Source organism: Notamacropus eugenii, chromosome 1 (genome assembly GCF_028372415.1).
Source record: "Notamacropus eugenii isolate mMacEug1 chromosome 1, mMacEug1.pri_v2, whole genome shotgun sequence".
NCBI lineage: Eukaryota > Metazoa > Chordata > Mammalia > Diprotodontia > Macropodidae > Notamacropus > Notamacropus eugenii.
In genome coordinates, this window is record NC_092872.1 from 656,066,938 (window position 1) to 656,079,796 (window position 12,859).

Here is a 12,859-nt window from a genome sequence, read left to right on the forward strand (position 1 = left end):
ACATATATATACATATATAATTAATAACTATATATAGTTATAAATGATATAAATATAAGGTAATTTTGAAAGGAGACCACTAGTAACTAGTAAAAAAAAGGAAGGGACCAGGTAAAAGGTAATACTTGAGCTTAATTTTGAAGGAAGCCAAGGGTTTTAAGAGCTTTAGATGAAGAGGCAATGCCTTCTTGATATGGGGAACTGCCATTGGAAATGCATAGAGATGGGAGGTGGAAGATGGAAGATCATATATAAAATGAATCATAAGCAAATCAATCATTATTTCTTACTGATTCTTCTGCAGTGCCTCTCATTTCTACTTTGATGAATATTTTTCCATAGCATAACACTATTAGTGTCAGACTTGGGATATGAACTCAGTTTTCTAAGTTCAGAACCTTTTATATTATACCATCCTTTTTTCCTAGCATTTAGTAAGAAATTAATCTTAATGGACTTCTTTATTTGTAATACTTTATTGATGAATTGTGTCTAGACATAAGAATCAGTTCCCAAAACACCCCTCTTCCAAAATACCATCACTTGAAAAGAAATGGTTTGGCTAATCTGTCTGATACACTGATTGTTACTTAGAAGAGATAAAATATACACATTTTAAATTACCATTTCTTTTAAAAAAGAGGAAGAAAATGTATTTTAATATTAATTGCCAAGAATCAACTTTGGACATTTAATTTTATTTGAATTCTGTCATACTTTAATGTATTTTAATAATCTCTACATAAGTGTAGTCATTATCTATGTCCTAGAGTTTCTTTACTCTGTGTGCATTAATATGTCATCATGTATGTTTCTTGGAATTCATATTCATTCTAATAGTGCAGTAATACTCCTTTATATATGAATTATATATAATATATATTTTATATACTTATGAAAATATTCCTTTATCTATGAATATACCAAAATGTGTTCAACTCTTCTTCATTCAGAGGTGCGTATAGAAATATGTTCATATTTGCATGTTTGCATGTATGTATACATGTATATGGTTGTATATATTTGTATGTGTATATTTTTGTTATATATATACATGAATGATATAATAGGCTGTATTTACTTCTAATATATGTAAGCAAAATTTTCTTTCTATCAAGTTTTTGCTTTTTTTCTTCAGTAATTCTAAACTGTTTTTCAGAGCAGTTAAATCAATTCACAGCTTCATTACATTGGAGTTCCTTGGGGTCAGGGACTTTCTTTTCTTTTTTTTGTATCCCCAGAATTTAGCACAGTACCTGGCACATAGTAGACACTTAGTAATAGTTTTCATTGCTTAATTCAATTCTATTAAAAGTGTTTTAGTGTGCCAAACTTCTAAGAGTCTTCTTCAATATTTATTTTCTATGTTTCAATATTAACTTTCAATGTTTTACTATCTTTGTTAATGGAATGGAAATGAGTTGACATACCAATTTCATTTAAATTTTCATTTTTGTTTTTAATGATTTAGAGGATTTTCATATTTTTTGTTTCTTTACACTTCTTTTGAAACTGTTCAATTATGAGGACTTACTGATTAAAGCATGACTCAACCTTATATCTTTGTAACTTCTCTATAGACTTTAAATACAAGACTACAACTAGTGAAACTGATTAATATTGGTTTCTATAACCCATAGATTCTCATTTTATTTTGTTGCATTTATATAAGTATATGAAAATTAAATTGTATAAAATTTAATTGTCTAATATGTCCTGATTTAATTCTGTTCTTTATTTCATCTCTGGTCATTAAACTATAGATGTGAATTATTTAGAAATATATAAATTTTTTCCCATTTTGAATTAATTTTAAGTTGCATGAGATATTGGTCCAAATTGTTTTTCATACAAATTGCTTTCCAGTTTTCCCAGTAGTTCTTGCTGAGTAGAGTACTTCCCCATGTCATTTGTGTTCTTAGGTTTATTAAACACTGTACTGCTTGGTTCTAGATCTTACTTTTCTAGTCCTTTCTAGTGAGATAATTCCCATTTTGAAACCAGTAGCATATAAGTGTGATACTTACAACTGGTAATGTTAGAACTTCTTATTCTAATTTGTTCATTATTTACTTAGAATTATAAAATAAAAGTAAAAATAGACTCAGAATGCAAAATCACATATACTTGGGCATGGGCAAAGTGGACAGTTATTTTGATTCACTACACATGTTGGTAATAGCCCTTAGTTTACTTATGAATAGTGGATTAAAGGGTGAGATGGCAGATTTTTGCTGAATTAAAGAAATATACATTTTTTAAAATGAAATGTTTTGTTCAAGTCTCTTTGTTAAATACTTATTTAATTTGCTTTCATCAGTACACAGTCATGATGAGAGACAGTGTTGCATGTGGATAGTCAGTACTCGAATCAGGTTGACCTGTATTCAAGTTTTTCCACTGACAAATTCTGACTGTGTGACCTTGGGTAAATCATTTTAACCTATTAGTGTTCCGTACAATTCTCTAAGTGGGAGTGGAGACATTAACAATAGACATTAGCAGGAGTTTCTTCAGTTGAGAGTTGCCTATAATGATGAAGTCTTAAGTCCATTCCATTTCCTTGTTCAATAAGATTTGGATATCAGGATCATATTCTTCCCATAAAAGGAATTTAGCAGAATGTGTTCCTACTTTGTTACTGAGAACAATTTCTATACATTGGTGATTAATTATGGTTTAAATAATGGATAAAATTTCCCTTTAAATCCACTGAAGGTTTTTTAAAGATGGTTATTCATTTATGTCTTACTGAATTTCTTTCTGACGATGGGATATATATCTATATCTATCTATATGGTTCATATGAGTATGTCTACATACTGAGTTCTTGTGTATTTCAGCTTTAAATTGCACATATGCACATACATGTATGTGATTATAGATGTTACATGAAGTTTATTTCATGTAATATATAATGAAATAATGAAAGTATTATATGTGTGTATGTATGCATATATACACAGGCATACACAGAAATACAGTGCTAGTTTTCTACTTCATTTGCACTAAAGCTCACTGTGACTCTTTGAAATCTTTCTCTGACATAGAGGCAGAGATCCCTACCTCTTCTTTAAAATGAAGAGCTTGGGCTAGATTGTCAGAGAGGTCTCTTTCAGCTCTGGATCCATGATTCTATCATTCTTCCTTTTATGATGTTCATATATTTTGCTTTCCTGCCCACTAGTCAATATCCCATATTTTTTGCTTCAACCTGCTTTATCTGTTCAATAGGCATTAATTACTCAAATGCATCCAGTGGTAGGGAACCTGTAGCCTTGAGGATAAATGTGGACTTCTAGGTCCTTGGTTCCTACCTTTTGACTGAATCCAAGTTTGATAAAACAAATCTTTTTTTTTTTTATTAAAGGGAATAATTACTATTCTAGTGCTTTAGGAATGGTCAGAGAAGATAGTGGCATCTGGCCCTTACTTAAATATGGAAAGGTCAAAGCTAATTAAGAAAAGAATAACAAGTTAATAATATTGTCATCCAAACTGTATAGAAAAGTGACGAGAGTACATAAAATAAGGAAGTGATCAGAATGGGTTTGAGTTGCTTCCATACCCGGTGCCTTTCATGTGATACCATGCATAATTCAGTGATGAAAGGTCAAAAATATTAGCTCTGCTAACCTCTTAGCTATGAAATCTTGAGCAAGTCATTTTTATCTCTCTGTTCTTCAGTGTATTCAACTATAAAATGAGTTAAGTTAGATGAGATCAAGTGTTTTCAAACTTTTTGTGTGTGTCATGGGGTCCATTTAGCAATCTGGTGAATACTAAGAACGATTTCTAAGAATAATGTTTCTAAATTCATAAAATGAAAGAGGCTTACAAAGGAATCCAAAGAAGGATGATGAAGATTAGCATTTATCTAGTACTTAAAGGTTTGCAAAGAGATTCAAAAATATTATATCATTTTATGCTCTCCCCTCAAATTGTTTTTCCCATCCGAGTTTACAGATGTCCTAAAATCTATTCATACTCCTTAGGTCTCCATGGATGCCAAAAACCCTGGAATAGATAATCTTTAAATTTCCTCTAACTCTTCATTTAATTCTATCATCCTAAACACAAAAGACTTCCTGGAATAGATGAATATTTTTCATTATTATTTCTGTTAGTGCTACTATTAGTAGTGAATAAAACTATGCAAGCCTACCAAATGCATATATTGAGTAATGTTCAAATACATTAACTTTTACTGGATTAGAAATCTCAGGCTAAATGAAATTTCAGTGAAATTTGATAAGAATTGCCTTTCAAATTTGTATTTGAACAGTTAATTATGGCAATTCCACATTTGTGTACTCCTGAAACATCCCAGAAATCCTCTTACTTGGAAGTCTTTGGGCAATTGATATTTCAAGCAGCCATGCTTTCTAAATCAAACTTCACTTTCTCTCATATTATTAATGCAACGATTATGCCACTGGGAAATGAATGAAGACATATGGTCGAGTTGAGTATTGTTTAGTCAGCTTTTTATTAGTATCTCTGGATTAAAGATGGCATCAATCTTAAACCCTGCAGCACTGTGATAAAAATGGAAACTCTTGGACAGCAAAATGTCCACTTCTCTGCATTAGCAACAAAACTTGTTGCTAGCTAGTACATATCTGCCTTTGAAACCAGTGCTATTCCATGTTTTTGTTTTAAATCAGGCAGATAGTTTTCCTCATTTTAACATGAAATACTATACTTCCCCTTAAGTACAGGAAAGGATGATAAATTGAGAGCCAGAAAGAATCTTAGAGATCATCTAGTCCAGTCTCCTTATTTTACAGATAAGAAAACCAATGATAAAGAAGCAGAAATATTCCAAATATAAATCAGATTTTTCTGACTCCAATTCCCATATTCTTTACATCCTGCCATTCTATGGCATATTGTGCTCTTAAAAGAGCATTGTTTCAATTTTGCTGTTTTCCTTAGGATGACACAGCCCAGGTCACTTAGTTTGCTGTGTAAATCAGTAGGCATTGATCAGGCATCTACTATACTCTCAGCATTGTACAAAGACTATAGTAAAATTATAAAATCAAATACCCTGATTTGTTTACCCACTAAGTCCCAAGTCAGTGGCCATCTGTTTCCCACATGTGAATTCATAAGACTTTTTGTTCTCTCATGTATTTGTAATCTAACTTATATTTATGTGCATGTCTATCACCCCAAATTCCTTCACAGATAGCTCATCATGATATGGAGATTTAACTAGATTTTTTTAAAGGAAAAAGCAGTAAAAAATAAGTTTGGGCATGTTCCACCATGTTGGAAAAGAACTTTTATACACACACACATACACACCTATATGTGTATAAACATATATATGTATATGCATGCATATATATGCATACATACAAATACATATATTCTGGCATGTGTGTGTATATACATATACATACATATGCATGTAAAAGTAAAAGACTTCATCTACCTTTTGAGTTCGAGCTCAGCCAAGCAGAGAAAGTTTTATCGCCAGAAGGCTGGGGGCTGTGACAATTCATAAAACTAAGAGCAGTAGGAGAAGACTCTGTCTCTTTTACATTTCTTCAGTGAGAGTGGCACAGAGAGAACAGAGAACAGTGGATGCTAAGAATTACATGGGTAATTTCTGTGACAGGGGAAACTGAGTCTGGTGGGGCTCTGGCTTGCACTGAACTAAGCCCATTGGTCTATACTAAGTCTAGCACCAATATTGTGAACCCCTTGGATCAGGAAGGCACCTGCATAAGGAGGATCAAACTGGCTCAGATCAAAAATGACAAGGTCAAACTTCCAGGGAGATCAATATTGACATGGGGCTCATGAATGAGGACTGTACTTTTACCCTGGATGAAACAAGGAGATCCAGTCTCAAAACAAATGAACAAACAAAAAAGAAACTGTTCTTATATTATCTAGAAATATCAGGTCAGTGTAATGTTAATTAGATCTCCCTCACCCATTAAAGTACCTTTTGTTAATTTTTATTGAGGCACTGGATCAAAGAATCCTGCCCTCTAACTCTGTAAAGTATGTAAATACTCCCAGGTGAGGTTTTACTTTGGGACTTACTCATTGTTTGTTTGGCCAGATGAGACTCTGTGTAACTGCTAAGGAGCCCTCCACCCCCCACTTCCCCACTCTTGCTTTGAAAACTCAGATGTTGATGCTTCCCTCTCTGGTAACTATGTATGTATGTATGGTCAGACACTTGAATCTGCCTGCTGATCTGTGATGTATGTATTGCTTATGGTCAGACAGTTGAAAGCACTGTCTGTTGATTATTATTTCTTTGTATTTTCTCTGAAGTTCAGGGTGCTTTTTCCCATGAACTACATGAATGATATATGTGCTTGATTAAAGTTACTGTTGACTGCTCAAAAATTGTTTTCCTTTTAAAAAATACATATCTAAGAATCTGTACAGCAGGTCCTCCTGTGTATACTGAGGTCCTTCCTGATGCAGTCAGGTGTAGCTACACTAAATTTGAGATCCTTATGCAATGACTAATGAGCAGGCACACTCCTGAAGGAAATGAATCATATCAATCTTTATGTTCTCAGTATAAATGAAAATGAACCCATCATCTAACAAGAATGAACAATGGACAGGCTGTGTACTGCAAAAGTTATGCTTAGGAAGATTATTCAAGAAAGGGCCCCAATATTATTCAAGGAAGGCCCCTCTGTGGCAAACTTACAGGAATATATAGATGAAAGTCACACAGGACAAGAAGGTATGGATGGTTGTGATCTCTATTATTGGAGGTCATAACCACATTAATGAATGCACGTGCTTATTGTATCCTTGGATTGTGAGCTCCATGAGGAGAAGTATACTGCATCTTCCACCCACACTTAACTTATTTGATTCTATCTGTTATGTTCTTTAAAAAAAGAATCTAGAATGTAAAAGCTTTAAATATGAAACCAACAAATGCTTAGTAGAAACAGGCTGTTGCTTTAAATGACAGAAAATTTAAGTTAAACATCTTTTAATAAAACTTAGTCAAGAACAGAATACTCACTTAAATTAGTGTCATAACTATAAAACCACATAAACAAAGACATAATAATTAGCATATTTGGTGCTAATTTCAGTGAAGAAATGAAGTCCTTTTAATGCAGAGAATATTGAGATCTTTAATTATCTTGGCAGAATAATAACTAGTGTTTAACTGCATTTTCAAGTTTACAAAATACTGTATGAATATTATCTCACTGAATCCCCCCAAATAACCTTGGCAAGTAGGTGCTACTATTGTACACATTTTACAGACAAGGAAACAGGGGAAGTGACCTGAATACAATCTCACAGCAAGTAATATTCTGATGCCTTCTGTTCAACCCATTATCCTACCTAGCAATATATTATTTACAACCCAGCATCCATACACAACTTGATTTCTATCTTGTGGGGAAAAAATCTGGATTATTTGTTCAAGAGGAAAAACAAATCATTTCCATTTAGTTTCCCCAATTTCTTCTTTTTTTTGACCCATGCATATTCTCTCTGATCCATCTCATCCTTCATTTATTGTGAGTTCCTTGAGGGTAGGAGCCATTTCTGTCTTTATTTTTATCCTGAGATGAAAGTATATAAGTACTTAATAAATAATAGGTACTTAATAAATGCTTCCTGACCGTTTGAAACCATTTCTGAAAGAATTGCCCAATGGGTCTTCAATTATATATTCGAGGAATCTCATACTGAAATAATTTTAATTGTTATTTTTACTAGCACACTGACGCTAGCAGGTTAGCCCATTAAAAAGTGTCTAACCAAAGTAGGGAAATACACTTAAAGATGAGTATCTTAGAAGCAGATGACATTTTCACAAGGATTAACTAGCAATTAGAAGATGTCTTTCTTCTCTAAATTTGAAAAGGTAGAACCATATGGCTTTCTTCATTGTATTGATTAAAAGTCATCCAGTCATTTCCTCATTTTTAATGCTGTTGCCTTTACTGAGATGAATAAAAGGGTATGGTTCTTTTACTCAATCACATTTAGATTTTCTGAGCGAAGAGATGTGAAATACAATCCGCCATTCATAGATCGGAAATCCAGTGAAAGCACACCTACTTTTGATGAGATGCCGAGTCCAGGGGTAAATGTACTGCTAAAGCAGCTGTGGTTTCTGTGCAGACTTACTGCTGATCTCCTGGAAAAAAAAAAAAAAAAAACAGCAACAAAACTATTAGTCTGGTTCTCATAAATTATTTTCATTTGGTACGCTTTTAGAAAATGCATGTAGGGAGGAACCCCTTTGAAAAGGTAAATTGGACTACATCTCTCTGTCTCCTTGTCAATGTAGAATTATATTTAAGATTTCAAGGGGCTGAATAAAAATGCATGACCTAATATAATTGTATTTAGCAATATTTATTTAGCTCCTAACATATGTTCTACTGTGGAAGATGCGAAGTATTATACAATAGGGTCCCTCCTAAGAGTTTTATGATCTCATTGAGGAAATCAAATATTAAGTAATAGATTATAAAGTGATCCTAGTAATAGATAATAATGCTATGATTCTTTATACAATAGAATGATTGTCACATACAAGTCCTGAATCATATTATTAATTTTATGTTTCCATAGATAACACAAACACACATGATACAATAAAAGCCAAAGTTAAAAATGTACGTATAAGTGTATACATGCATGTTAGAATTTTTCCCATAGATTAGACATAGATTTTTCCCATAGATTTTTCCCATAGATTCCCATTTATGTTAATGTTTTTCTCATCAGAATCCTTTTTTCCTTACATACCAAGAGAACTATCATAAATATTCTTCCCATTGGCAATTACTCACTACAAGAACAGTATATATAATCTAAACCCAAACTAGATCAAAGCACTTATGTGCTCTAAGCAAGAACTGAAAATTGCATTTTTCCAGGATTAATATTTGTTCTCCTTGTTTTATGGTTGATTGGAAACTTCAAGACTTTACAGTGACAGTTTTACCTTGATTTATCTTAAAAATAAATATCTATATTCCAGTATTATACATTGTATGGTAAGAATATTTTGACATTTAAAATGTATACAACTATAAAAAGCAATTTTTAATGGTCCTTCATTGGCCATCTCCAATTCATGGTATACCCTAGCTAGCTGCTTATCTAGACTACCCCTAACCTTGGCCCTGATAGCAATGGATTCAACATTTGTCCTATCTCTCTTATTGCCTGTCAAGTTTCTTGAAGGCAGGTGATTTATTATTATTTCACTATTATTATTATCAGTAATAGTAGTAGTATTTCATTATTTGCTTGTTATATCAATATTACCTAGCCACTAACCAGCAAAAAAATAAAAATAAAAAAATGTAAATGTGTTTCTGACTCAGAAAATGTATTTGACTTCCTCCTGATTCTCATTTGGCCAAAACACTAGTTAAAATGTTATTATTTTCAAACTACTCTAACCCGTCTCCCTGCACATAGCTGAACACATGCTCTTTCCCCATGTAGTAAAGAGATCATCCCTAGAAGTGAACACTTTCATGCTAGCTAAACATTTAGTTTTCATTGAGGGAAGAACACTAAAGAAACGGTTTCTTTGTATATTAAATCAGATTAATAACAGCATTGTGGGCCTCCTCCCTCACAGACATGCTTTGGAATCGAATAGGATAAAATAAGTGTCTGTTGTTTATTGATCACAGAACTAGAGATACAAAGTACTTCAGAGTAAAACTAGCCCAAATCTCTTACTTTACAGACAATGGAAACAGCCTAGGACAAATATGCAACTCAAGATCACACAGTAATTGGTAGATTTGGACTTTGAACCTGCCTCAAATGATATGCATCTTTAAAACATAAAGGAACTGGGGTATGGAGCCAAGATGACAGAGTAGAAAGATGGATCTGTTCTAGATCTACCCCTATAGCCCATATACTTGTAAAAATGACTCTAAACAAATTCTAGAGCAACAGAAGCCACAAAACAACAGAGTGAAAGAGATTTCCATCTTTAGACAGCCTGGAAGACTGACAGGAAAGATCTTTGGCACCAGGCTCATAGCAGAGTGCAGTCCAGTCTTGGGCAAGCAGCACTGTGACAGGACTAGAGCAGGTTTCAGGGCACTGAATGATGGGTAGAAGCTCTGGTTCTCAGATTTCCCAATCCACAAACACCAGACAGCTTTAAAGGTCAGTAAGAAAGCTCTTTCACCTGGATAAGAGGGAGGCAAAGTAAGCCCCAGCCCCAGGGAGGCCTCAACCATTGCAGCAGTATCTACTTTTGGAGTGTCAGCCTAAAGATGCTGGGAGAATCAAGCAACTGATCTGGATCTCAGCTCTGAGTGGAGGTCCTGGGGTGAGGAAGAGTATTGGTGTGGTGAAGATGGTGGAGGCTTTGGAGAAGAAATGTTACTCACAGATCCTGGGCACAAAACCTTGTGGTTGCTGATACACCAGAGCACAGGCCAGGAGAGAAGGAAACTCCTCTCCCTTGATTGTGCCACCGTGGAGGAACTAAGAACTTACAGGTCCCTAGAATATACCCTCCACTTGAAAAAGGACTCAAAAGTCAAGTAATTGTCAGGACAAATGCCCCAAAAAGGGAAAAAAATAAGACTATAGAAAATTACTTTCTTGGTGAACAGGTATTTTTTTCCATCCTTCCAATGGAAGAAGAACAAAGCATACCATCAGAGGAAGACAAAACCTCCAAAAAAAAATGCAATGGTCTCAGGCCATGGAGGAGCTCAAAAAGGATTTTGAAAATCAAGTAAGAGAGTGGAGGAAAAATTGGGAAAAGAAATAAGAGCAGTTCAAAAAAATCATGAAAAGTAAGTCAACAGCTTGCTAAAGGAGACCCTAAAAAATGCTGAAGAAAATAACACCTTTAAAAATAGATTAACCCAAATGGTAAAAGAGATATTGGCAAAATTGGCAAAAAAAAAAAAAAAAACCCAGGGGGGAGAAGGGTGCTTTAAAAGCAGAATGGGCCAAATGGAAAAAGAAGTTCAAAAGCACACTGAAGAAAATAGTTCTTTAAAGATTAAAATGGAACTGCTACCCATGATCAAAAAAGAGCCTAGATATCATCTTTCATGTAATTATCGAGGAAACCTGCCCTGATATTCCAAAACCGAGGCTAAAATAAATATTGAAAGAATCCACTGATCACCTCCTGAATGAGATCCAAAAAGAAAACCTCCTAGGAATATTGTAGCCAAATTCCAGAGTTCCCAGTTCAAGGAGAAAATACTTCAGGCAGCCAGAAAGAAACAATTTCAGTATTGTGGAAATACAGTCAGGACAGCACAAGATCTAGCAGCTTCTACATTAAGGGATCGAAGGGCATGGAAGTCAAAGTCAAAGGAACTAAGATTAAAACTAAGAATTGCCTACCAAGAAAAACTAAGTATAATACTTCAGGGGAAAAAATGGTTATTCAGTGAAATAGAGGACTTTCAAGTATTCTTGATGAAAAGACCAGAGCTGAATAGAAAATTTAACTTTCAAACACAAGAATGAAGAGAAACATGAAAAGGTAAACAGGAAAGAGAAATCATAAGGGATTTACTACAGTTGAACTGTTTACATTCCTACATGGAAAGACAATATTTGTAACTCTTGAGACTTTTCTCACTATTTGGGAAGTTGGAGGAATTATATACATATAGACAGAGGACTCAGGGTGAGTTGAATAGGAAGGGATAAAATTAGGGGGTGAGAGATAAATATATTGGGAGAAGAAAGGGAGAAATGGAATGGGACAAATTATCTCTCATAAAAGAGGCAAAAAAAAGTTTTTCAACAGAGGAAAAAAGTGGAGAGGGGAAAAAAGTGATATTTACTCTTATCACATTTGGCATAAGGAGCGAATAACATGCACACTCAATTTGGTATCAAAATCTATCTTACACTTCAGGGGTGGGGGGACAGGAGAGATGGGGAGAAAATTTGAAACCTAAAATATTGTTCAAGTGAATGATGGAAACTAAAAATAAATTAATTAATTAAGAAAAAAGATATAAAGGAACTAATAGACATGATAATTGAGTCACATTCAGGTAACAGATTATGAAAATTATTTTTCAGTGAACTTGACTTTGGTTTCTCGGGTTGCTGCTGTTGTTGAGTCATTTCAGTCACATCCAGCTCTTTGTGATCCTATTTGGGGGTTTTCTTGGCAAGATACTAGAGCAGTTTGCCATTTCCTTCTCTAGCTCATCTTCTAGATGAGGAAACTGAGGCAAACATGCTTAAGTGACTTGCCCGGGATCATATAGTTAAAAAATTTCTGAGGTCCAATTTGAATTCAGGAAGATGAGTCTTCTTGACTCCAGGCCCAACAGTGAACTACTGAGCAGTCCCAGGAAAAATTATCACTTCATAAAAAATATACCATATTAGATTAATCTTTTTGGACGTTTGCTAAATTGGTTGATTAGGGGAATGTTTTGATATTGTTGATTTAGATTTCAGAAAAATGTTTGATAATGCTGCTTGCGATCTTAAGGAAAAAATGGCAAGATGGCTAATAATAGTTTAAGTTGAATTAAGAACTGGTTTATAATGATACTCAGAGTAATGACGTCATTTTGGCAAGAAGCTTTCCAGTGAATTCCTCAGGGATTTGATTCTGGAACTATTACTATTTCTTGTTTTTATCAATGACTTGGACAAAGTAGAAATGCTATGTTTATTTAATTTGCACATGACACAAATTTGGGAGAGGCAGAGAATCTACTCGATGGCAGAGTTAGGATCTTAAAAAAAAAAAAAAAACAACTACCATGACAGTCTGGAGCACTGCACAGGTTTAATAAGAGGAAAATTGATAAAAATAAGTGCAAAGTCTTATGCCTGGATTTGACTATCAGTTACACAATCT